At 39.1% G+C, this 27,965-nt stretch overlaps 1 protein-coding gene across 1 annotated transcript in view; it reads left to right on the top strand.

Annotated features, from left to right (window-relative positions):
- PAPLA1 (Phosphatidic Acid Phospholipase A1) overlaps positions 1-27,965 on the top strand; it is a 334,165-nt gene that overhangs the window by 258,880 nt on the left and 47,320 nt on the right. The window lies entirely within an intron of this gene.

Raw genomic sequence — 27,965 nt, 5'->3', positions numbered from 1 at the left:
TGACAGCTGCTAGGATAGGTCATAGGGGCTTTGTCAGTGATAGTCAGTAATTTTGCCATCAGGGATATGGAGCTGATTATCCCATTGTATAAGGCAATTGGTAGAGCACATATTGATTTGCTACATACAGGTATGGAATTCTCATTGTAGGAAGTGTGTTGATCTTTTGGAACAGATACAGACATAAATAATGAGATTTGTATGGGGGAACAAGAGGGTGCTCTTAGCTAGAAAGGTTCTAATATTTCTGCTGGATACTAGACACCCGTGAGGAGATCTGAATGACTGGTTTAAGGTGGAATTGCAATAAGCATACCCAATCCATTCAAATACCAGTGTATTTGAATGGATTGGGTATGCTTATTGCTAATGGCATCCTTCCTCTTTCTCAGACTATGCATGTGAAGACTGTGAATTCAAATTGAGGAAAGATGGTTGCAAGGTGGATGTGTGAAAATTTGCCTTCAGCTAGCAGGTAGTTGATCTTTGGAACAAACTTCCATCTCAGGTGTTGAAATAAGTAATTTGAATAAATTCAAGGAAGAACTATAGGAACTATTTGAGAGGATGGACAAGTGATGTGGAAGGTGGTTTTTTTTTTTTTGGAAAATGCTGTATATGCCTGCTTTTTTGCACCATTTGCAACTTCTAATACTAAATACTGAAGTCTGTAATAGATAGTCAAAAGTTGATCTCTAATAAAACTACATTAAAGGTTAGGCTGGCAAATGCAGATACAAGAAATCACTGGCTAGGAGTTCGAAGAACAGCGACTTGTAGTTGGTTGTATATTAAGGAAATTCAATGTTGCAGATGAATTGAACTTGTACTTGGCATCAGTATTTACAGATGAAAAACACTTGATAGTGTTCATAAACTTTATGACCGAAGTAATTTGAAATAAGTAATTTTGAAATTTTAGATCATTCGTTACAAAGTCTTTCGAGCCTAAAGGTGAGTAAGGCTTTTGGAGATGATAGCATATACCCAATAATTTTTAGAGGGTGTCAAGAGTGCGTATCTGAACCACTGTAATTAATTATGACAGCTTCATTAGACTCAGAAGAGATTCTTCTGGATAAGAGAAGTGCTAGTGTATTGCCAATATATAGAGGGGGCTTTAAGAGTAAAGTGAAAGGAGATGGCTACCAACTGGTCAGTGTGACTTCTGGTAGGGAATATCATGTAAGCAATTATCAAGAGTGTGGTATGGAATTCTAAATGAAACAACACAGCATGGTTTTGTAAAGAGTAAAATCATATTTAATGAATATGGTTAGCTATTTTGATGAAGTCATTCAAGAACTGGATGTCAGAAATAATTTTGACCTTATTTACTTGGATTTAAGCAAAGTATTTGACTCACCCCTGTATGAGAGCTTACTTTATAAGCTGGGATATGTGAGAATCAGAAAACACTTTTTAGATAGATAGTAAGTTGGCTTCAGGGTAGGAGGTAGAGGGTTGTACTTAATGGTGCCTCTTTAGATTGAACTAACATAAGAGGTGCAGTTTTCTAAGGATTAGTACTGGAACCGCTGTTGCTTTTGATATTTTTAAATGACATCGCAAAGAGATAAAAAAAACATCGTGTCAGAATTTTCAGATGATGTAAAATTGCTAGAGTAGTTAATGATAAGCATCACTCCTTCAAAATGACTTAGGTTGACTTAAAGGATAGTCAGAAAAAGTGTTTTAGTGTAGCAAAATGAAAGGTCTTACTCTTGGGGAACAGCAGAGAGGAAGAAAGAGGTCTTTCTTCCTCTGTTTTTAATTCAGTTACAGTATGGCCGAATATGAAGTTCTTTGAGCTATATAGGCAGGTAAGGAAGGCCCATGGTACTGTTAATGATTTATTGATTATTTGCTTGTAGATGTAGGGAGCTCATAATACCAGTGTATAAGGCAATTGTAAGACAAAACTTTGAATGCTGTGTTCAAAGTATGGGGATCACACCAAAGAAAGACATAGAGCTTATTGAAAGGTCCAAACATTAGCAACATGTCTTGGTGAGATTGGCAAAATGGTACATATATGAGGACAGACTATAAATATGTGGACAGGGTGTAGTAACTAGGCACCTTAGAAGAGACTTGATTGAGTTCTGTAAGACTAGAAGGATTATTAAGTAATGAAGGTTGAAATTTTCACTGTTATATAAGTGATTCTAGAATTAGAGGTCATAAATTCAAATTTCAGGGAAAGAGATTTGTTTTCTTTTAGCCAGTAAATTGTTAATTACTGGAATAAGTTGCAACCATGGGGCAATTATAGCTGACAGCTTGGTGAAATGGAAAACTGGATGGCTACTTAAATGAGGAGGGAGTCAATTATTTATTCTATTCAATTCTATTTATTCAATTATTATTCTATTATTTATTTATTTATTATTATTATTTTATTTATTTATTTTTTTTGGCTAATGCAGAAAAAAGCATCTGATGCTTCTTGCGCTATATGGCTAATATTTAAACCCCTGGTTTAAATATTAGCAAGTGTTGAAACCATGCACATTTATACAAATACACTTTTACGTTTCTCTGGACAATTTTTGTAAAACACCTGTGGTTCTCCTTGAAACCATGACAGATTACTGGAACATTATCAGGAAAATACTTGCCATGCCATAAGGTTTTTAAGGGACAGAGAAAGATAGAAGTTTGATGGGGCAGGATCTGGCAGCAAAATTTTGAAAACCATACATTCTGTTTTTAGCAAATATGGATTATGAGAGTGTACTGTTGTGGCATGCTTTTGATCATTATTCTTTACTATTTTTTATTAACAACTGTACATAAATAAGAGAAAATCTAAATAAAGTTTTCCAGCGTTATTGATACTCTTTCGAAGATAATTTGGTTGGGTAATACCACACTAGTCCCAGAAAACTGACAGTAATGCAAGTGCCTTAGCTAAGAAAGGGATGTGTGCTTTTGTTTTCTATCTGACAGCATACAATTTTGACTGCATAATACAATATCACACAGCTCCAGAACCACAGTTACTGTTCTAGTCAGTTGGTGGCTGTACCAACTTTTGTTTGTCTTATTTATGTATTGATCATTAATATATTGCGCTGATCCCAAAGGAACTAGTAGTTGTTGGTGACTCTATTGTCAGGGAAACGGGGAACATGCTTTGTAAAAAGGATAGGTGGAACAGGACCAGGGTATGTCTGCCAGGGGCAAAGGTTGATGACGTTGTAGAGCAGATATCATCTTTTAAAGCACAAAAGGTGATATAGTTGTACACGTTGGCACTAATGATATCAAGAGTAGGAGACCGGCAGAATTGCTTAACAAGTACAGGTCACTGTTGAAAAAAAGCCGTGAAATAGGGTTGATTTTGAAAGTGTCTGCACTTCTGCCCAGACACGATAGGAGGGAGTATATGATGAGAGCCTTGTCAATCAATTCGGCCCTGGAAAGATTGTACAAGGCTCAAGGGGTAGAATTTTTTTCAGCCTGGACTGTACTTGTTAACAGGAGAGATTGCTTCTACGGGGATGGGATACACTTAAATAGAAAGGGTGCAAGAATATTTGCTGATGCTATCGAGGCAGTGTTAGGTGGGTCGGAAAACTGCTAGCTTGGGGGGAGACAAAGACGAATAGATTAACAGTAGCCACTGGCAGAGGTGAAAGAGATTCTTGCACTGCTTCTATTGGAATGAGCAGAAGCCTGAAAAACAAGATGCAGGATATCTCAGAGACTGCCGGGAGTCATTGCGGTACAAGTAAACACATGGGTTGTGTTAGGGTAGCTAAGAATAGAAATAGGTGCATGTATACTTGCGTGCACACCAATGCTAGGAGTTTAGTAAATAAATTTGATGAATTTGAGGTATTGCTCAAAACATCAAAGGCAGATATTGTTGGGATATCAGAGATGTGGTGTCACACAGATATAAAGAATGCAGAACTGGAATTTGGGGAGTACGTCTACAGAAAGGATAGACTGGATAGGAAGGGAGGAGGGGTTATGCTATTAGTTAAGAAATACATAAAATCCAAGGAAGTGAAGCCAGTGGACATCGCTGGACAGTGCAGTGTCGAGTCAGTTTGGTGTGACATAAGCATTGGGAAATCAAAATTGAGAGTAGGAGTGTGCTATAGGCCTAATGACTCTGATGAGTATAATAAGAAACTGTACAGGGAAATAGAGTGGGCCAGTAAATCAGAGAGTCTTATAATGGGAGATTTTAATTTCCCAGATATTGACTGGAATTTGGGGGCTGGTCACTCACACACTAGCAAGGCTTTTGTGGATTTATTGGATGATTGTTTTCTACATCAGCATGTTCGGGAGGCAACTAGAGGGAGGAATACTCTTGATTTGATTATCAGCAGTGATTCTTCATGCATTAAGAATCTGCAGATAAATGAACCACTAGGTGGCAGTGATCACAGTGTGCTGAAGTGGGATTTACTCAAAGAGGTAACTACCATTAGGGGTAAAGGGAAGGGTTATTGCTTTCGTAAAGGCGACTATGATGGACTGAGACAGTATTTAAATTCTATACAGTGGGACCAACTGATGATGTTACCAACAGCAAATGCAAAATGGGAAGAATTCAAAGAACTTATCTTGGAAGCTACTAGGCTTTACATACCAACTAAGAAATATTGTTCAAGGTTTCGGCCTAAATGGATGTCAAATGAACTGATGAGGCATATGGCAGAGAAGAAACATGCATGGGATACATACAAATTAACACATGACACAGAAGCCTATGATAGATACAAGTTGATCTGGGGCGCCTTCGTAGCTAGGTGGGAAGGAGCAGCAGTGCGTAGCACACGCTTCTTGATTAAACCGGGGTTCGAGCCCGTCACCACCAAATACGGAGGATGCGGCAAGGTCAGGGAATGACCACCGCATATCCCGAAGCAATATGGCCTTAGTTGCTAATGCTCCTAAAAACCAACAACAACAACAACAAGTTGATCTGTAACCAAGTTACAAAGGAGGTTAGGCAGGCGAAGGCAGATTACGAGAAATCTTTGGCAAGGGATGCAAAGAAAAACAGCAAAGAGTTCTTTACTTATGTAAACTCTAGAAGGAAGGGGATGAATCAGATTGGTCCACTTGATATCGATGGGTCAACTGTTGATGATCCTGCTCAGGTAGCTAACAAACTAAATGAATATTTTGCATCGACATTCACACATGGGGAGTTATTTAGCGAGGGGAAAGCCAGAGGTATATTCAACTCTAGCAGTAAGCTAGAGAATCTTGTAATAACTGAGAGTAAAGTGGAGGAGAAATTGTTGAAGATACACACAAGAAAGGCACCCGGGGTGGATGGGATCTATCCAATTATATTAAAGGAGGCAGCAAAGGAAGTAAGCAAACCCTTAGCCATAATTATGAGAGCTTCCTTGTACTCAGAGGAGGTACCCACAGACTGGAGATGTGCAAATGTCACCCCAATTCACAAAGGAGGATCAAAGGCTGACACAAGTAATTATAGACCTGTGAGTTTAACTTCTGTTCCAGGAATATGAATGGAGGCACTAGTTAAAGAAGCACTGCAGGATCATTTAGACAAGACTTCAGCTATAGCTCGGACACAGCATGGTTTTGTTAAGGGGAAGTCATGCCTGACCAATCTGATTGGATACTGTGATGCAGTCACAAAGGAACTGGATGCAGGGAATAACTTTGATATTATATACTTGGATCTTAGAAAGGCTTTTGATACTGTTGCACATGGAAGACTGCTGCACAAATTGGAGCAGTGTGGCATTGGAGGCAAATTGCTGCTGTGGATAAAGGGGTGGCTGAGGGGGAGAAGACAGAGAGTGGTAATCAATGGACACTGCTCGTCGTGGACTAATGTTATTAGTGGAGTCCCTCAGGGTTCAGTGTTGGGTCCATTATTGTTTTCTGTATTCATAAATGATATTGATGAGGGTATATCAAGCTTAATGTCGAAGTTTGCAGATGATACAAAGGTAGGCAGGGTTGTCAAGGATACTACTGACACTATGCTACTGCAACAGGATCTGGAAAGGTTGAGCAGATGGGCTGAGAGGTGGCAAATGAAGTTTAACATTGACAAATGTAAAGTACTACACATGGGAAACAGCAACCCCAGAGCAACGTATCAACTGTGTGGTACTACACTTAAGGTGGTAGAAAATGAAAAAGACCTGGGAGTAATTGTGCAGTCAGATATGAAATTCTCTGAGCAGTGCAGACGGGCTGCAAGAATAGCTCATGGTGTATTGTCAATGATATATAGGAATTTTTCTGGCAGGGATAAGGAGGTGATTATTCCCTTGTATAAGGCAATGGTTAGGCCACACCTAGAGTACTGTATACAGGTCTGGAGGCCTCATTTCAAGAAGGATGTAGAGCTGCTGGAACGAGTACAGAGAAGGGCAACAAGATTAGTGAATGGAACAAAGGGGTGCTCTTACGAAGAAAGGCTTAAGTTTTGCAAATTACAGTGTCTGGAGACTAGGCACCAGTGAGGTGATCTGATAGAGGTGTATAAGGCCTTGAATGGTTTGAGCATGCTCATTGCTGATGGGATTCCTCCTCTCGCTCAGAATAATCACCTGAGAGGGCATAAATTCAAATTGAGGAAAAACAGATGTAGGATAGACATGCGGAAATTTGCCTTTAGCCAGCGGGTGGTTGGTTGGTGGAACAGACTTCCATCCCTTGTCTTGGAAGTTGATAGCCTAAATAAGTTTAAGGCTCAGTTGGACAGGTATTTTGAACGAACAGAGGGGTGAAGTGAAAGTGGTTTTTTTTTTTTTTTTTTGGCTGATGCTGCATAAGCTTGCTTTCTTGCATCAAATGCCTCTACTAATGCTAATGCTAATATATTATTGTTTTTACATATATTGGCAAGTATATGTATTGGGTAGTGCTCAGAGGCATAATTTTGATACTCAAAGAGAGTAAATGAATTGAAGTGTGACATCTTTACTATAACATCTCATATTGTGAAATCCATAACAACTTGCCTAGTCTTGAACTTTTGAATAAATAATGCTTTCCTGATAGAGAAGACTATCCTTACTTATTCTCAGTTTAGTGGTATCTCCAAGACAGCACTTATTTGGGATTTTTTGATCCCTCTCCAATGGTAGGCACAGTGAGCAAGGGAGTAGACCACCTAGAAGTGAAATTTTTTCACAATATAAAAGATACCTAAAGGTGTATGAATTTAACATAATGCATTTGGGGTATCTTTAGGCCTTGGACATCAGGAATTTACTAAAATATATGTAACTAATGTGTAGTAAACAAAATTTGGAATACTGTATCATTATGTAGAATCCCATATTGTGAAATCCTCCAATGAGATTGCCTAGTCATGTGTTTTCAAATAAACGACACTTCCCCAGAAGAGAAGACTATCATTACTTATTCTTAGTTTAGTTCCACCACCCAGACAGCCCTATTTTGTGATTTTTTTTGTCCCCTCTTCAGTTGGTGGGTAGGCATAATGTGTAAATGAAATATATTCACAGTATTAGAGACTCCAAAAGGTGTTTGAATTTAACATAATGCATTTATGGCCTTTTTTAGACCTCTGAATTCAAGAATTTTACTAATACTTATTGGGTAATGCTTGCAGAATCATTTTAAAACATGGTAAACTCACAAGGAGAGCAAACAAAGTTTGCAATACAACATCATAAATTCGTAAATTCCCGCAGTCATAAGCCTAACCAGCTTTTGGCATCTCTTATATTGTGAAAATATTTCACTTCTAGGTTTTGTACTACACTCATGGTGCCTACCTTCCCACTGAAGAGGGAACAAAAATTCCCAAAACAGTGCTGTCTGAGTGGTGGTACTGAATTGAAAATAAGAACGATAGTTTTCTCTGTCAGGGAAGCATTATTTATTGCAAGTTTCCTAATCTTGCAATAATGCAAGGTTAGGAAACTATTTGTGAAAAATTTCGCAATATGAGATGTACTAATGAGGCATATGGCAGAGAAGAAAAATGCATGGGATACATACAAATTAACACGTGACACGGACGCCTATGATAGATACAAGTTGATCTGTAACCAAGTTACAAAGGAGGTTAGGCAGGCGAAGGCAGATTACGAGAGATCCTTGGCAAGGGATGCGAAGAAAAACAGCAAAGAGTTCTTTACTTATGTAAACTCTAGAAGGAAGGGGATGAATCAGATTGGTCCACTTGAGATCGATGGGTCAACTGTTGATGACCCTGCTCGGGTAGCTAACAAACTAAATGAATATTTTGCATCGACATTCACACATGAGGAGTTATTCAGCGAGGGGAATGCCAGAGGTGTATTCAACTCTAGCAGTAAGCTAGAGAATCTTGTAATAACTGAGAGCAAAGTGGAGGAGAAATTGTTGAAGATAAACATAAGAAAGGCACCTGGGGTGGATGGGATCTATCCAGTTATATTAAAGGAGGCAGCAAAGGAGGTAAGCAAACCCTTAGCCATAATTATGAGAGCTTCCTTGGACTCAGGGGAGGTACCCATTGACTGGAGATGTGCAAATGTGACCCCAATTCACAAAGGGGGGATCAAAGGCTGACACAAGTAATTATAGACCTGTGAGTTTAACTTCTGTTCCCGGAAAATTAATGGAGGCACTGGTGAAAGAAGCACTGCAGGATCATCTAGACAAGACTTCAGTTATAGCTAGGACACAGCATGGTTTTGTTAAGGGGAAGTCTTGCCTGACCAATTTGATTGGATACTATGATGCAGTCACAAAAGAACTGGATGCAGGGAATAACTTTGATATTATATACTTGGATCTTAGAAAGGCTTTTGATACTGCTGCACATGGAAGACTGCTGCACAAATTGGAGCAGTGTGGCATTGGAGGCAAGTTGCTGCTATGGATAAAGGGGTGGTTGAGGGGGAGAAGACAGAGAGTGGTAATCAATGGACACTGCTCATCGTGGACTAATGTTATTAGTGGAGTCCCTCAGGGTTCAGTATTGGGGCCTTTATTGTTTTCTGTATTTATAAATGATATTGATGATGGTATATCAGGCTTAATGTCCAAGTTTGCAGACGATACGAAGGTTGGCAGGGTTGTCAAGGACACTACTGACACTATGCTGCTGCAACAGGATTTGGAAAGGTTGAGCAGATGGGCTTCGAGGTGGCAAATGAAGTTTAACATTGACAAATGTAAAGTACTACATATGGGAAACAGCAACCCCAGAGCAACGTATCAACTCTGTGGTACTACACTGACAGTGGTAGAGAATGAAAGGGACCTGGGGGTGGTGGTGCAGGCAGATATGAAGTTCTCTGAGCAGTGCAGACGAGCTGCAAGAGTAGCTCATGGTGTATTGTCAATGATATATAGGAATTTTTCTAGCAGGGATAAGGAGGTGATTATTCCCTTGTATAAGGCAATGGTCAGGCCACACCTAGAGTACTGTATACAGGCCTGGAGGCCTCATTTCAGGAAGGATGTAGAGCTGCTGGAACGAGTACAGAGAAGGGCAACTAGATTGGTGAATGGGACAAAGGGGTTCTCTTACGAAGAAAGGCTTAAGTTTTGCAAATTACAGTGTCTGGAAACTAGGCACCAGCGGGGTGATCTGATAGAGGTGTACAAAGCCTTGAATGGTTTGAGCATGCTCAATGCTGATGGGATTCTTCCTCTAGCTCAGAAAAATCACCTGAGAGGGCATAAATTCAAATTGAGGAAAGACAGATGTAGGATAGATGTGCGGAAATTTGCCTTTAGCCAGCGGGTGGTTGGTGGGTGGAACAGACTTCCATCCCTTGTCGTGGAAGTTGATAGCCTAAATAAGTTTAAGGCTCAGCTGGACAGGTATTTCGAACGAACAGAGGGGTGAAGTGGAAGTGGTTATTTTTATTTATTTATGTTACTTTTTTTTTTTTTTTTTTTTTTTTGGCTGATGCTGCATAAGCTTGCTTTCTTGCATCAAATGCCTCTACTAATGCTAATGCTAATGCTCAAGTAACAATGACATATTACACACTTCATTTGTTCTCTCTTCATGATTTCCTTCAAAAGGCATAAGTGCATCAAGCTAAATTCACACTTATATTGGAGAACTATTATAATTTTTTGGTATTTTTAATATTTTTCATCAACTTTGTCAGGGATTTTTTTTTTTTTTTTTTAAATGATGGACTTGATGAAAAATACTAAACCTCATGTTAATAATTTTATTATGTAATTATTTATATATAGCTGTGTGGTGTTACTTTTCATTTTATGAACATCAATCTGACAAACTGATATCAGTTTGACTAGTTATCTGATTTTTTGCTTTTTCTAATTTAAGAAATAAATTACATTAGTGATTTCTAATTTAATGATATATAGAAAGGCTGTATATTTTTCTTTTCACTTATTTCTGTTTTTACTTTCATTCCTATTTTTGCCTGGCTAACAATGATATTGAAGACTGATGTAGTGGTAAGTATTTGTATGTGTGCATGTCAATATAAAGTTATTTTATATCATATAAATCTTTTATATATTATTATTATTTGTATTTTTAAGGCTATAGTTTGATATCCATTAATAGTTAACAGATTATCTAATGCATGTGCATTTTGTTAATTAGTGTTATTTATTTTTTTTTTTATGAAAACCCCAAACACGAGAGGTATTAGAACCTATAGTACTTAGTGCCATGCTTGGGTTGGAGGTTGTGAAGACGAAAGAAGATATTTGTTGATGTTAGACTTGAATTTCTGTAGACTGTAATTTTCAGGAAATACATATGAAGGAAGGTTGTTCCAAAAATACAGCAGTTGAATGAATAAATGAGGAAAATGAAAAGTTGGTTCTGTGAGTTTGAAGTTGGACAGTAAATGGATGTTGGCTGGTGGTGGCATGTGTTCGGACTGTTTTGAAAGAGAGCAGGAATTATAGAAGCCAATTCAGAAGAACAGTGCCCATGGAAGTATCTGTAGAAAAGGCATGCAGCAGAAACAGTATATCTATGAGACAGCGAGTGGAGAGACTCTGTTAGAGATGAGTCATTAATTAACCTAACTGCACTCTTCTGAATGGAATCTAGAAGCCTGAGAGAGGTTTCAGGGGCACCGCCCACAGATGTGGGAACAATATTCCATGGTAGGGCGGATTTGTGGATTGTACAGAGTGAACAGCTGTTTGGAAGAAAAGTAACGCCGAGAACAAAAGAGAAAACCAAGTTTTTTTTAGATGCAGAGGAAGCAATATTTGTAATGTGCTTGTGCCAAGAGAGATTAGAAGTCAGGGTAATCCCTAAAAGAGATATATCATTTTGCCTAGAAATCAGATTCTTTTTTTCATGATTCTGTTTTTTTTTTTTTTTTTTTTTTTTTACAAATCACAATCCAATTTTATTATTTGTGATTTTGTTGCATAATTTCTTTAATCTTTTTGTCGGTAATCGTAATGCATAGTAATACTTGTAATAACAGTGTTTTTAGATCTGTGCCCCAAACCACTTGGACATATCATGCTGCGCACTGCATGCACATATTGCACAAGCCACCCATTACGTTGTGCATGTTAGTTGAGTTAGTCACTCAACTGTTTGTTTGTTGTTTGTTATTTGGTTTTTAGGAGCATTAGCAACTAAGGCCATATTGCTCCGGGATATGCGGTGGTCATTCCCTGACCTTTCCGCATTCGGTGGTGACGGGCTCGAACCCCGGTCTAATCAAGAAGCGTATGCTATGCACTGCTGCTCCTTCCCACCTGGCTACGGAGGCGCCAGTCACTCAACTAACAACAAAGGTAGTGCAGATTGTATATTTTCTTTTTTTATCTCATTTTCATATTTTTGTGATAGGTAAACTTATAAATATGCAATACCATAGTTATTATTAAAATAATTTTCGTAATGTATTTTAAACCTTAGATTGGTTTGTTCTTGTTCAACCCTTCATTATGAATTACCATCATTCATTATGAATTACCATCGAAGCACGGTCTTACAAGCTCGAAATATCGACATCAAAGTAGCAAATCTTTCTAGTCTTCTGACGGATTTGAAAAAGATTAAGAATAGTTGGGAGGCAATCCTAAACGAATGCAGGCTCGTATCTGTAAATTTAAGTATTCAGACTGAATTTTCAGATTGACAACGAAGAAAGAGGAAAAGAAAGGCTGAAGAATGGACAATAACAACTGAAGTATTCAAGTTTAATGTGTTTAATGCTCTTTTAGACAGTGTTATTGGTAACATGACAACTCGATTTGATGCAGCGAAAGAAATAAACATTGTATTAAGTGTGTTGTGGTTATTTCATGACTTAAATGAGGTAGAAATTTGAGAAAATGCAAAAAAACTCCAAAACAAATATGAAGATATTAGCGAGCAGTTTTCTGAAGAACTAATACATCTGAAGTCGATATACGATGCAAATATACAATTGCTCAATAAAATAAAACATCTGAATCTTGAACCACTATTTCCCAATATTATTAATTATTGCTTTAAGGTTGTTTTGTACAATGCCAGTGACTGTGGCTCAAGCAGAACGATCTTTTAGTTGCCTATCAAGGATTAAAAATGTGTTACGGTCAGCAATGGGTCAAAACCAACTTTCGCTTTGGGCTTATTATCAGTTGAGGCGGAGCTAGCCCAACACTGTAATTTTTCAAAAGTAATAGAGTTATTTGCAAGTTGTAAGGCTCGCAATGCACCTTTGTGATTTAGTCTAAATCCGACACTTAAGCTGTGATTTTTTGACATTGTGATCTAATATGATAGTTTATTGAGATTAACCTTATTATACAAGTGGAAATTTTTTGTTAAACAACTATTATTTTGTATTTACCCAATATTGTATCACTATTCATCAAATTCATCTGTTGTCTCTACCGTTCTCCCAACTCCACTAATCACTTGGATCTCTTTGACTTCCTCTCTTTGCAACTTGACTTTCTCCAGTCCAACTTTCCTAACACTGAGGTAATTTTCCTTGGTGATTTTAATGTTCACAACTCCAGCTGGCTTCCGTTTTCTAGTCACACCGACCCAGCTGTTCGTGATGCTGAGGCTTTTGCAATTACTAATGACCTTGCACAGATTGTTCATTTACCTACAAGAATACCGGACAATCCTAATCATACAGCCAATACGCTTGATCTTTTTCTCACAAACAACCCTTCTAAGTATGTGGTCGAAGTGAGAGGTCCTTCAGGCACTTCAGATCACAACTTTGGTGATTGTCTCTTCTCCAATGGAACCTTTATCTCATGGCTATTCCCAACCTCGTGTTGTTTGGCATTACAAGAATGCAAAATGGGTTGACCTGCGAGACTTGTTTTCTTCTTTTCCTTGGACGGATTACTGTTTCAAAACTTCTGATGTCAACGTTTGCTCAGATCGTGTCAGTGAAATTATTCTTGCAGGAATGGAATCCTTTATCCCACACTCCACTTTAAAATCTCGTCCTTTATCTAAACCTTGGTTTTCCAATAAATGTGCTAAGCTTGTTCAAGAGAAGAATGTTGCATATCATAATTGGCTTGTTTCTAATTCTCCAGTTTCATTTTCTGCATACACCAAACCTCGCAACAATTGTAAAGCAGTTATTAATCAATCAAAACTAGAGTTTGAACAGGCTAAGAGTAGAAAACTTGCTTCTTGCCCTAATGGTAGCCGAGCATTCTGGTCTCTTGCCAAAGCTATTGGCCGCAACTTTTGTCCATCTCTGCTCCCACCTCTGTCCAAACCAGATGGTTCTGTTGTCACTTCAGCCAAGGATAAAGCTGACCTGCTAGCATCCCATTTTTCTTCCAACTCTTGTATTAATGATCTTGGTAAAACAATTCCCACCATTCCCAACACACTCCATTCAATGCCCCCTGTGGTTTTCCGTCAAAAGGATGTCAGAAGGATTTTGACGAATCTTGATGCTAAGAAAGCTCCAGGTCCTGATGGTATTTCTCCACTTGTTCTCAAAATCTGTGCTCCTGAACTTACTCCTATTCTTTGCCGCCTTTTTTCACTTTCTTATTCCAAAGGTGTTTTTCCTTCTGCTTGGAAATTTGCTTATATCCAGCCAGTTCCTAACAAGGGTGACAAATCCCTCCCATCCAATTATCGTCACATTGCAATTACTTCTACTCTTTCTAAAGTAATGAAGAAATCAATTAACTGCCAACTCTTAAACTACCTAGAAACCTTCCGTCTGATCAACAATCGCCAGTATGGATTCCGTCAGTGTCGATCCACTGGTGATATTCTGGCTTATGTTACCCATTTATGGACTAATTCAATGGAAATATTGCTTCCTCTGCATCTAAAAAACTTGGTTTTGTCTTTCGCTCTCGGCATTACTTTTCTTCCAAACAGCTGCTCACTCTGTATAAATCGCAAATCAGCCCTATCATGGAATATTGTTCCCACATCTGGGATGGTGCCCCCAAAACCTCTCTCAGGCTTGTCGATTCCATTCAGAAGAGGGCAGTTAGGTTAATTAATGATTCATCTTTAACAAAGTGTCTCCACTTGCTGTCCCATAGACGTACTGTTTCTGCTGCATGCCTCTTCTACAGATACTTCCATGGGCACCAGAAGATTTAGGAGAAGTCCGGTTGGCCTGCCTCCCTAAAATCAACTCATGCACACCTTCTCGATGGTAAACCCCGTTACGTCACTTAGGTGACAACGAACGTGTAGAGTGGTTCTCTTCAAGACGCCTGGTCAGCGTGCAGAGGGAAAGACCAAACCCTCCAGCATATGACAGCACAACAAAACAAATGGCCCTCAGTCCCCAGCAGCTTTCACTCTCCCTCTTCCGGCAGCGAGAGGATTAGAGTGGAAGCAGAGGGTGCTAAGAATCTCTGGGTACGACCAGGCTGCCATGCACGGAAACTGAACTTGGCCTGTTATAACGTAAGATCACTCATCGATGAAGACAGGATATTAGAGCTGGAAAAGGAATTAGAAAATGTGAATTGGAATATCATCGGTTTGGCTGAAACAAGAAGAAGAAATGAATCACTTATAAGTTTATCAAGAGGAAATCTGCTGTACACCAATGGAAACAGTGAAAGGAGTGAAGGTGGAGTTGGATTTCTGGTCCATAAAGATTTTAAAAACAACATTTTGGAATTCAAAAGTACATCACCAAAGGTGCCAAGACTAATACTCAAGATTTCTAAGAGGTACAAGCTAAAGATTATAATGATTTATGCACCAACATCGAGGCATGATGATGATGAAGAGGTTGAAGAAATGTACACCGAAATTGAGTCTTCTAGATGAGCAGAAAACCCACTACACTATTATTATGGGGGACTTCAATGCTAAGGTTGGAAAAAGACAAAACAGTGCAGAAAGGGGAATTATAAGAAATTTTGGAATTGGTGAAAGAAATGAAAGAGGTGAAAGACTTGTGGAATTTGCAGAATCTCAAGGACTGTCAGTAATGAACACTTTTTTCAAGAAAAGAGTGAACAGAAAGTGGATGTGGAAGAGTCCAAATGGATTAACTACTAATGAAATCGACTTCATCCTCACTAACAGAAGATATATTGTGAATATGTTACCATCCTGAATAAGGTAAATGTTGGAATTGATCACAGAATGGTAAGATGTACACTTGATATAGATGTAGGAAAGGAAAGGAAAAAACTGACTCGAGTAAATAATACAAAGGTCTTTGAGATAACAGAAGAGGAGAAAAAGCAGTATGTACTGGAACTTAAGAACAAGTTTGAGCTTCTGCAGACTGTTCAGGACCAAGATGTCGACGAGGAATATTACAACTTTCTGAAAGTGATAAACCCCAAGAAACCTATAGGGAAAAAGAAATCCAAAGAAGAAAAAATTAGTCAAGAAACACTTGTCATGATGAACCGAAGATGACAAATGAAAAGCAAGAAAAACACTGACAGGGAGAAAATTGAGTATACTGAGTTATGCAAAGCCATTAGAAAGAGACTCAGAGAGGGCATAAGCAGATTTAATACAAGAAAAGTAGAACAAGCATTAAGGGAAAACAAAGGATTTAAATCAGCAGCCATGAGTAGTAATACAGAAAGACAAATGATACTGAAACTGAAGAATAGCGATGGTGTACTTATAAACAGCAGAGAAGGCATAATTCAAATAGCAGAAGACTACTATAGAGAATTATACAAGGAGCGAGGGAATGATGCCAGCAATGGGGAAGATGGATTGCAAAGTAGCAACACATATGACATACCCGATATTCTTCCTGATGAGGTAGAACATGCATTGAAGAAAATGAAGAATCAGAAAGCCCCGGGGGAAGATGAAGTTACTGTAGAGTTGTTAAAATTGGGAGGAAGAGACATAACACAAAAACTGGCAAGACTCTTCACAAATTACATTAGGAAAGGTGTGACAACTAAAGAGTGGAATAATGCAACCATAATTTTGCTGCATAAGAAAGGAGATAAATCAGTAATTGGAAATTATAGATCAATTAAGTTTGTTGTCCCACATCTACAAGTTGTTCACAAGGGTCATCACTAACAGATTACAAATACTTGAGAATTAACCAAAAGAGCAAGCTGGCTTTAGGACAGGATTTTTAACTATGGATCACCTTCACGTAATATCACAGCTAATGGAGAAAGCAAATGAATGTAAAACACCATTATGCCTGGCATTTGTGGATTATGAAAAGGCATTTGACTGCATACAGCATAAGGCAATGTTTCGGGCACTGGAAAGACAAGGCATAGATACCCCATATATTATGATTTTGAAGAAAATATATGAGAGTGCTACCTCTTTTAAAAACCGTTTTCCCACTTTAAAAACCGTTTTGGGCTTCACAATGTTCATATCTCATGTGAAAGTGCAAGTGGAAACAAAGATGCTACTGCAAGATTTCACAGTGAATTGAAAGACATTATTCAAGAAGGTGGCTACAAAGATGAACAGATTTTCAATGTCAACAAAACTCGACTGTTCTGGAAAAAAAATCCCCGCACGAACGTTTTTAGCTGAAAATGAAAAGGTCCAATCTGGATATTTTTTTTTTTATGTAAACCCCAAACACGAGAGGTATTAGAACCTATAGTACTTAGTACCGTGCTTGGGTTGGAGGTTGAGAAGACGAAAGAAGATATTTGTTGACATTGGACTTGAACTTCTGTAGACTGTAATTTTCAGGAAATATGTATGAAGGAAGGTTGTTCCAGAAAACGCCAGTTGAATGAATAAACGAGGAAGATGAAAAGTTGGTTCTGTGAGTTTGGAGTTGGACAGTAAATGGATGTTGGCTGGTGGCGGCACGTGTTCGGACTGTTTTGAGAGAGAGAGAGACAGAGACAGAGAGAGAGAGAGAGAGAGAGAGAGAGAGAGAGAGAGAGAGAGAGAGAGAGAGCAGGAATTATAGAAACCAATTCAGAAGAACAGTGAACATGGAAGTATATGTAGAACAGGCATGCAGCAGAAACAGTACATTTATGAGACAGCGAGTGGAGACACTTTGTTAAAGATGAATCATTAATTAACCTAACTGCTCTCTTCTGAATGGAATCGACAAGCCTGAGAGAGGTTTTGGGGGCACCACCCCAGATGTGGGAACAATATTCCATGGCAGGGCGGATTTGTGATTTATACAGAGTGAGCAGCTGTTTGGAAGAAAGGTAACGCCGAGAGCGAAAGACAAAACCAAGTTTTTTAGATGCAGAGGAAGCAATATTTTAATGTGCTTGTGCCAAGAGAGATTAGAAGTCAGGGTAATCCCCAAAAGAGATATATCGTTTTGCCTAAAAATTGGAGTGTAACCAAAGATAAGAATAGGAGCAGAAGAATCCTTTTTGCGAGATATAAGACAAGACTGAGTTTTAGAAGGGTTGAAATCAACTAAGTTGTCTTTGCCCCACTGGAGAATTACCTGAAGATCGGCATTTAAGGAAATGGTAGCAGATTTTCGAGAAGTTGAAGCTGATTGAGCAGGACAAGGTTTCTCAAAATGGAAACTGGAATGCAATGTGCTATCATCGGCAAAACTATGGATAGGATTTCCAGTCAATGGAAGAAGGTCATTAATATACAAGAGGAAAAGAGTGGGGGAAAGAACTGAACCTTGGGGGACACCGGCATTAGTGGAGAAGTTAGAAGACAGAGAGCCATCTACCATCACCCTCAGTGAGCGATCAGAGAGAAAACTGGATAACCAATTACTAAAAACAGTTGGCAAACCATAAGATGGAAGCTTGTTTAGAAGACCTTTATGCCAAACACGATCCAAAGCCTTTGAGATGTCAAGAGCAACTACTTGTGTTTCACCAAACCTTTCCATTGAATTAGTCTATAAATGGGTAACATAAGCCAGAATATCACTAGTGGATGGACTCTGACGGAATCCATACTGGCAATCGTTGATCAGACGGAAGGTTTCTAGGTAGTTTAAGAGTTGGCAGTTAATTGATTTCTCCATTACTTTAGAAAGAGTAGAAGTAATTGCAATGGGACGATAATTGGATGGGAGGGATTTGTCACCCTTTTTAGGAACTGGCTGGATATGAGCAAATTTCCAAGCAGAAGGAAAAACACCTTTGGAATAAGAAAGTGAAAAAAGGCAGCAAAGAATAGGAGTAAGTTCAGGAGCACAGGATTTGAGAACAAGTGGAGAAATACCATCGGGACCTGGAGCTTTCTTAAAATCAAGATTCGTCAAAATTCTTCTGACATCCTTTTGACGGAAGACCACAGGGGGCATTGAATGGAGCGTGTTGGGAATGGTGGGAATTGTTTTACCAAGATCATTAATACATGGGTTGGAAGAAAAATGGGATGCTAGCAGGTCAGCTCTATCCTTGGCTGAAGTGACAACAGAACTATCTGGTTTGGACAGAGTTGGGAGCAGGGATGGGCAAAAGTTGCGGCCAATACTTTTGGCAAGAGACCAGAATGCTCGGCTACCATTAAGAAGCAAGAAGCAAGTTTTCTACTTTTAGCCTGTTCAAACTCTAGTTTTGATTGATTAATAACTGCTTTACAATTGTTGCGAGCTTTGGTGTACACAGAAAATGAAATTGAAGAATTAGAAACAAGCCAATTATGATATGCAACATTCTTCTCTTGAACAGCACATGTATTGGAAAACCAAGGTTTAGATAAAGGACGAGATTTTAAAGTGGAGTGTGGGATAAAGGATTCCATTCCTGCAAGAATAATTTCACTGACATGATCTAAGCAAGTGTTGAAATCAGAAGTTTTGAAACAGTAATCCGACCAAGGAAAAGAAGAAAAGAAGTCTCGCAGGTCATCCCATTTTGCATTCTTGTAATGCCAAACAACACTAGGTTGGGAATAGCCATGAGATGAAGGTTCCATTGGAGAAGAGACAATCACCAAGTTGTGATCTGAAGTGCATAAAGGACCTCTCACTTCGACCGCGTACTTAGAAGGGTTGTTTGTGAGAAAAAGATCAAGCGTATTGGCTGTATGATTAGGATTGTCTGGTATTCTTGTAGGTAAATGAACAATCTGTGCAAGGTCATTAGTAATTGCAAAAGCCTCAGCATCTCGACCTGCTGGGTTGGTGTGACTAGAAAATGGAAACCAGCTGGAGTTGTGAACATTAAAATCACCAAGGAAAATTACCTCACTGTTAGAAATGTTGGACTGGAGAAAGTCAAGTTGCAAAGAGAGGAAGTCAAAGAGCTCCAAGTGATTAGTGTAGTTGGGAGAACGGTAGAGACAACAGATGAATTTGACACAATGAGATAGAGAGATTTTAAGCCAGAGAAGATCAAAGAGAGGAGATTCCAAATTGCCAAGTCTCTGACAGGGAATACCAGAATGGACATATGCACAAGTACCACCTTTGAGGCGAAAGGAATCATAAAGCGAATAATTTGGGCATCTAAGGTGAGCAGTAGTTGAATCAACCGATAACTGAGATTCTGTCAGAAAAAGTACATGGGGTTTGGCAGACTGCAAGTGGAAATGGACATTATTGAGATTAGAATTGAGACCACGTATATTTGTGAAATGAATTAGGAAGTGCTTGGGAGGTTTAGATCTTTTCGCAGATAAGCTTGCTCTATTAGTTTGACAATTCATTGTGTATTCAATAGCAAGAAAAAGTGGGTGGGACATGCTGTATGAAGTAATGAAATTTTTGGATATGACGTACACATGGTAAGAATATACCCAGATCCTTGGCATAACGTGGCCTCGACAATGCTCCCCGCATACACACTACTCGGACTCCCTCCAGTCACTGTCTGGCAGAGTAGAGGTAGCAAGATTATACACTAGCTATAATAACCACTAGGATATAAAGCATCAAAAGATCATTTAACACTTTCGTTGGGTGGAAACTCATCTGCGGATTTTAATTTGAAGCCTCTACTCGTGTTTAGAGAAAAAAAAACCCGAGATCACTAAAGGGTTGCATAAAAAGCACATTGCCCGTAATTTGGCAGTCCAATAAGAAATCTTGGATTACAAGAGAATTGTTTACAGAATGGTTCACAAATTATGTCTGATGGTTGAATGTTACTGCAAAGATGAAGAAATGGAGTTCAAAATTTTGTTGCTTTTAGACAATGCCATAGACTAGGCCATCCACCTGAAATTTCTGATCTCAATGAAAATGTAAAAACGTGCTTTCTTCCACCTTACACATTTCTCTTACGACCCATGGATCAAGGCATAATTGCCACATTCAAGGTAGGTTATCTGTGGTGAACTTTTTCTCAAGTGATTGAGGCTTCAACATGAGTGGGATCATCATCTTTACCAACATTTTAGAAAAATTATAACAACAGGAATGCGATCGAAAATATATCTGCATCTAGGCTAGAAATCACTACCAACAACATGCGTTCTGTCTGTTTGGCAGCATGTTTTGCTCCATTTGGCAAATGATTTCACTGAGGGCGCCTCCGTAGCCAGGTGGGAAGGAGCAGCAGTGCATAGCACACGCTTCTTAATTAGACCGGGGTTCGAGCCCGTCACCACCAAATACGGAGGATGTGGAAAGGTCAGGGAATGACCACCGCATATTCCCGGAGCAATATGGCCTTAGTTGCTAATGCTCCTAAAAAAAACCAAATAACAAAGATTTCACAAGTTGAGACAATTGCCGAAGACATTGTGAAGATCAGAAAAGACTTGGGATTTGAAACTTTGGACACTGCCAATGTACATGACTGCATTAATTCATATACAAATGCCTTAGATGATGCAGCTCTCCTTGAAATTGCTGAACAAACTGCATATGAAGAAGAGGAAAACAATTCTGAAGTGAATAACACTGAAGTGGCACCAAAAGAATTTTCAACAGAAGAATTGGAAAAGTTTTTCAGGGGTGGGGGTGACATGGCCTGCGAGCCAATTATGAATCGAGATCCAAATGTTGATCAAGATACGGCAATTTTTACAAGATGGGATTCGATGCTACAAAGACTTGTATGCCAAGAAAAAGAAGAGACGACTTTCACCAGACTTCATTATTGAAATACCTAAATAAACAATAAAGCTTTTTTTATCATCTCTCATGATGTTACTTTTTGATTAATAAAATTTTGCAATATTTTTTATTTCAAATCCTTTTAATTGGCTATCAAGTGCACATTGTTTATAGAGTTATTATAATTTGTTTATAGACTGTTTCTCTGATGTGCATTCACATAAAACCCATTATAATTATACCTCAATCAGCAGTTTCTCATAACACAGAACAGTTTCAGTACCAATTATCAGTGCTATGCGGGGTATTGCTGTAGCTGCTTGACAAAGATATTTTGGAACACTCTCCTGTCAAATTTGGTCAAAGTGCCTGCAAAGTTTATAGAGATCGTGAGATATTTCCTGTGGAGTTAAATTTTTCAACCCATACCACTTATCACATTTTAAAGTGGGTCATATCGCAGTTGGTGGTTGCCTTTAGCAGGATGAGATTTTGCAGAAATTGCCAAGTACGGTGGGGGCGGGGTGATGAATGTATAGGACTTCCATGGGAGGGAGAAGATGTCATCATGGAGACACTTCTGAAATAAGTGCTGTAAGTGTTGTGGGTAGAGTTCAGTGAACTATTTTATGACTTCTGTCTCCAAGAGGTTTGACCGGATCATTTTCCATGTTTTGTCCATTGAATGGCAGAAGTACGTTCCTCTGGAGTGGAGGGAGGCTCAGTCTGGTGGGTACCATAACCAAGGTTGTCTTGGATTCTTTGAGATTTTGTTAAAGTGGGGTTTTGAAGAGGAAAGAGAGCATTTAAAATATTAGTGTCCTTCCAAGAATTTAGAATATTAATGTCCTCCCTATCTGTGTGGTCTCCCACCATGAGATTGGAGACCACAGAGGTAGCTGTATTAGTTACGTCACTGGTGGGGATCTGTTGCAGAGATGCCCCTTTGGTCCGATTTACCTGCAGTGATGACCAGGTTTCTCAATGATGCTTTGTTTTCCATGATAAGCTTAATGTATGTCGTGTGGTCGCCAGAAGGAGTGTTTTTATTTTAAGTTCTTCCTGGCAGCATGGATTTGATGCCACTGGAAGGTCAATTGAGGTGTCTTCCACAGGACAGAGTGACATTTGGGTCCTTCTTAATAGAAAACTTGCAAGCCTGTTGCAGGGCACCAATAAAGAGGCGAAGATTCTCTTTGACTGGGGGCACATCAAGGTGAGGTGTTTAGCAGCAGAATAAATTTGAGTGTGTTTGCAAGATGGTCTCAGTTTGCTGATTTGAGAGTGAATCTGGATATGTCAGATTAGAGAGAATCTGGGGAAGGGGAGACCAGGGAGTCTAGACAATCTGCTAGAGAGAAGAATGTGCTCCAAATTTCTGAAGTTATCTATGCCTCGTGGACCTGCCAGCCAGTAATCTTGCTAGTGACTGCCTGGGTGACCAAGGTAACATCAATGTTTGACTCCCAAATGGAGTTGCTGAAGGGGCAGAGGTTGTTAAGTTGATTAAGAACAGTGTACGGTGGTGATCACATGACTTGCTCTAAGAAAGGATCTTGTGCAACAGAGTAATTGTCATGAGATGCACTGAAACAGAGAGGAGAATGTCAACATCCCATCCATAGTAATCAGAATCTTAGAGGCAGGTAGTAAGTCCAGTGCCAATTTGGAGTGTTGTAGGAATTCTTGTATATCTATTCCAGGCCTACAATACATGGAAAGTCCAATCTTGCCTGTGACTTTGGCACATGCTGCGAAGGGTGTGCAGAGCATATATATATTTTTGTGACTTTTAAGGTTTGATTTTTGATTATTATGGCAGCCCAAGGAGTATCATTGCCTTGTTCAATAATTTTGAATAATCTAAAGCATAACCCTGCACCTTTCCAGTTTGAGAATAAGATTCTTGAACAAAAAGATGGATGTTCTCATCATCTATCTTCAAACGGACCTGATCCACCACAGCCCTAGTGCATTGAGCTGTAAAATGCAATTCCCTCTGATTCATGCAATTATGATGTAGATCCATAGTTGGTCCTGAGTTTAGCAGTTTCCATTGCTTCAAATTTATACCAAGCAAGTTGGGCTTCTAACAGAATGGTGGTGATCTATAACATCATCATCAACTCCAGCCCCCTGACAGACATATACTGGCCCCATTACATCTGTTCTATTTGTACAATATATTTCCCTTTCCACTGACAGTTGGATCGCTATATATATCTACTTCTTGTGGGACTAGAGAGCTCTGCTGTGGAGGATATCATTGTGTTAGCTTATTTTTATTATTATTAGCCATGTGGTGCAAGGAAGCCTGAGGCTTATGCTGCACCAGCCAAAAAAAAAATTGAGTTACCCAGAGAGAGAGAGAGAGAGAGAGAGAGACGGAATCACCAAGAAAGAGAAGAATGATGATATCCAGCTCAGGACCCTGGGTGTGCCAAGCCCATACTCACCAGATTTGAGTTGTAACATTGGGTTGCATGCCTGGATGAGATCCTTTCTTTTAATCCTTTTCAGCCATCAACCCTATTCTTCAAGTCCTCATATAATCCTATATTTAAATGGCACTTCGTGAATACTAATGATATGATAGGATGGGATACACTTAAATAGAAAGGGTGCAAGAAAATTTACTGATGCTATCAAGGCAGTGTTAGGTGGGTCGGAAAACTACTAGCTTGGGGGGGGGATACATGGACTAATAGATTAACAGTAGCCACTGGCAGAGGTGAAAGTGATCCTTGCACTGCTTCTGTTGGAATGAGCAGCAGCCTGGAAAACAAGGTGCAGGGGATTCCAGAGACTGTTGCAGTCATTGTGGAACAAGTAAATACATGGGCTGTGTTAGGGTAGCTAAGAATAGGAACAGGTGCATGTATACTTGCAGGGGTGCCTCCGTAGCCAGGTGGGCAAGAGCAGCAGTGCGTAGCACACGCTTCTTGATTAGACCGGGGTTCGAGCCCGTGACCACAAATGCGGAGGATGCGGAAAGGTCAGGAAATGACCACCGCATATCCCCAGAGCAATATGGCCTTAGTTGCTAATACTCCTAAAAACCAAATAACAACAATGTATACTTGCATTTCACCAATGCTAGAAGTTTGGTAAATAAATTTGATAAATTTGAGGTGTTGGTCAACACATATTGCATATGGCAGATATTGTTGGGATATCAGAGACATGGTGTCACAGATATAAGGAATGCAGAACTGGTATTTGGTGAGTACAGTGTATACAGGAAGGATAGGAAGGGTTATGCTATTAGTTAAGGAAAACAAAATCCAAGGAAGTATAGCCAGTCGACATGGCTGGACAGTGCAGTGTTGAGTCAGTTTGGTGTGACATAAGTGTTGGGAAAGCACAATTGAGAGTAGGAGTGTGTTATAGGCCTAACGACTCTGATGAGTATAATAAACAAGTGTACAGAGAAATAGTGGGCCAGTAAATCAGAGTGCCTTATAATGGGGTATTTTAATTTCCCAGATATTGACAGAAATTTGTGGGTTGGTCACTCACGCTAGCAAGGCTTTTATGGATTTATTGGATGATTGTTTTCTACAGCAGCATGTTCAGGAGGCAACTAGAGGGAGTAATACTCTTGATCTGATTATCAGTAGTGATTCTTCATGCATTAAGAATCTGCAGATAAAGGCACCACTAGGTGGCAGTGATCACAGTGTGCTGAAGTGGGATTTACTCAAAGAGGTAACTACCATTAGGGGTAAAGGGAAGGGTTTTTTTGCTTTCATAAAGGTGACTACGATGGTCTGAGACAGTATTTAAATTCTATACAGTGGAACCAACTGATGATGTTACCAACAGCAAATTCAAAATGGGAAGCATTCAAAGAACTTATCTTGGAAGCTACTAGGCTTTACATACCAACTAAGAAATATTGTTCAAGGTTTAGGCCTAAATGGATGTCAGGTGAACTAATGAGACTTATGGCAGAGAAGAAAAATGCATGGGATACATATAAATTAACAGGTGACACGGAAGCCTATGATAGATATAAGCTGGTCTGTAACCAGGTCACAAAGGAGGTTAGGCAGGCAAAGGCAGATTACGAAATTTTTTTGGAAAAGCATGCAAAGAAAAACAGCAAAGAGTTCTTTACTTATGCAAACTCTAGAAGGAAGGGGATGAATCAGATTGGTCCACTTGATATCGATTGTTCAATTGTTGATGATCCTGCTCAGGTAGCTAACAAACTAAATGAAATTCTGCATCTACATTCGCCACATGGAGTTATTCAGGGAGGGAGATGCCAGAGGTGAATTAAACTCTGACAGTGAGCTAGATGGTAAAAAAAAAAAAAAAAGGTTAAATTGCAGCCATTATCAACCCACTGCAGGATTGGAAGCCTCCTGAACAATTCATGCTGAGGGAAATGGACCATAATCTGCCACGCTTGTCCAGTGCGGGTTGGCAGATCGACCATGTTTAGCAGTCAGGGACTTGAACCCTGGTCTACTCAAAGAGCGTGTGCTACTGCACTCCCACTCCTGACCACTCAGCTACAGAGAGATAGATGATTTTGTAATAACTGAGAGCAAAGTGGAAGAGAAATTGTTGAAGATAAACATAAGGCTCCTGGGGTGGATGGATCTATCCAGTTATATTAAAGGAGGTAGCAAAGGAAGTAAGCAAACCCTTAGCCATAATTAGACCTGTTAGTTTAACTTCTGTTCCAGGGAAAGTAATGGTGGCACTGGTTAAAGAATCACTGCAAGATCATCTAGACAAGACTTCAGTTATAGCTCGGCCACAGCAATAGTTTGTTAAGGGGAAGTCTCGTCTGACCAATTTGATTGGATACTATGATGTAGTCGTAAAGGATCTGGATGTAAAGAATAATTTTGATATCATATATGATACTGTTGCACATGGAAGACTGCTGCAGAAATTGATGCAGTGTGACATTGGAGGCAAATTGCTGGTAATGATAAAAGGATGGTTGAGTGGCAGAAGACAGGGAGTGGTAATCAATGGACGCTGCTCTTCATGGACTAATGTTATTAGTGGAGTCCCCCAGGGTTCAGTGTTGGGTCAATTGTTGTTTTCTGTATTTATTAATGATATTGAAGATGGTATATCAGGCTAAATGTCCAAGTTTGCAGATGATATGAACGTTGGCAGGGTTTTGAATGACCCTAATGACAGTATGCTTCTGCAACAGGATCTAGAAATGTTGAGCAGATTGGCTGAGAGTTGGCAACTGAAGTTTAACATCGACAAATATAAAGTACTACATATGGGAAGCAGTAACCCCAGAGTAACGTATCAACTGTGTGGTACTACACTAACAGTGGTCGAGAACGAAAAGGACCTGGGGGTAATTGTGCAGGCAGATATGAAGTTTTCTGATCAGTGCAGACGGTCTGCAAGAGTAGTTCATGGTGTCTTGTCAGTGATATACAGCAGGAGTGGCCTACTTAATTTGTGATGTGATCTACTTTTTTCCTTCAAAATGTGCCGCAGTCTACCATCTCAAAAATTACATTGCACAAGGTGCACAAATCGAGGGATGACTGTATATTTAAAATTCATCGTGAACGACCAAAATTAAATCCGTGATATACAGGAATTTTTCTAGCAGGGATAAGGAAGTGATTATCCCCTTGTATAAGGCAATGGTCAGGCCACACCTTGAGTACTGATACATGGCTGGGGGCTTCATTTTATGAGGGATGTAGAGCTGCTGGAACGAGTACAGAGAAGGGCAACAAGATTTGTGAATGGAACAAAGGGTTTCCTCTTACGAAGAAAGGCTTGTTTTGCAAATTACTGTGTCTGGAGACTTGGCACATGCGAGGTGATCTGATTGAGGTGTATAAAGCATGCTCAATACTGATGGGATTCTTGCTCAGAATAATTGCCTGAGAGAGCATAAATTCAAATTGAGGAAAGACGTAGGATAGATGTGTGGGAGCTTGCCTTTAGCCACCGGGTGGATGATTGCTAGAACAAACTTCGATTTGTCATTTTAGAAGTTGATAGCTTAAATAGATTCAAGGCAGAACTAGACAAACATTTGGAGCTAGTGGATGGGTGAAATTAGGTTTCCCCCCCCCCTGGCTGATGCTATATTAGCTTACTTTCTTGCATCATGTACCTTTACTAATGCTAATTATATACCGTTTATTACTTTTTCTTAATTTTGATAATTCATTGGCGAGATATATGCTAGCCTGTCAGTTGTATATCAACCTAATGTAGAGGATCTTTCATAAAAATGGGACAACATTTTCTGAATCAATTGAATATCTGAAAACGATAAGTTTTATCAGCATATATGATTTTGTATGGTTACAGCAGTATTGTTATTTAAATGCTAAAAAAAAAGGCTTTTCTTAGGGAGTTTGCAATGGTTAAAAATAAATAAGAATAAGAATTTGGCATATGCCAAATCCGAATAAACATTTTACTATCTGTATACCTAGCTGCTTATTCTTATTTATTTTTTTATGAAAAATAATCTTTATTAATTTTTTAGTGTTGAAAACTTGTACTCCCTTATTTAATTTTTTAATAAAATCAGGCATAGATCTATAAATGTTCAGATTTGCACACAAGTTTATATAGACTTTATAGTTA

Source organism: Mastigoproctus giganteus, chromosome 11 (assembly GCF_048544385.1).
Source record: "Mastigoproctus giganteus isolate SK-2022 chromosome 11, ASM4854438v1, whole genome shotgun sequence".
NCBI classification, from domain to species: Eukaryota; Metazoa; Arthropoda; class Arachnida; order Uropygi; family Thelyphonidae; genus Mastigoproctus; species Mastigoproctus giganteus.
The sequence above is the reverse complement of the archived record's forward strand: the minus strand, read 5'-3'. Positions and strand labels throughout refer to the sequence as shown.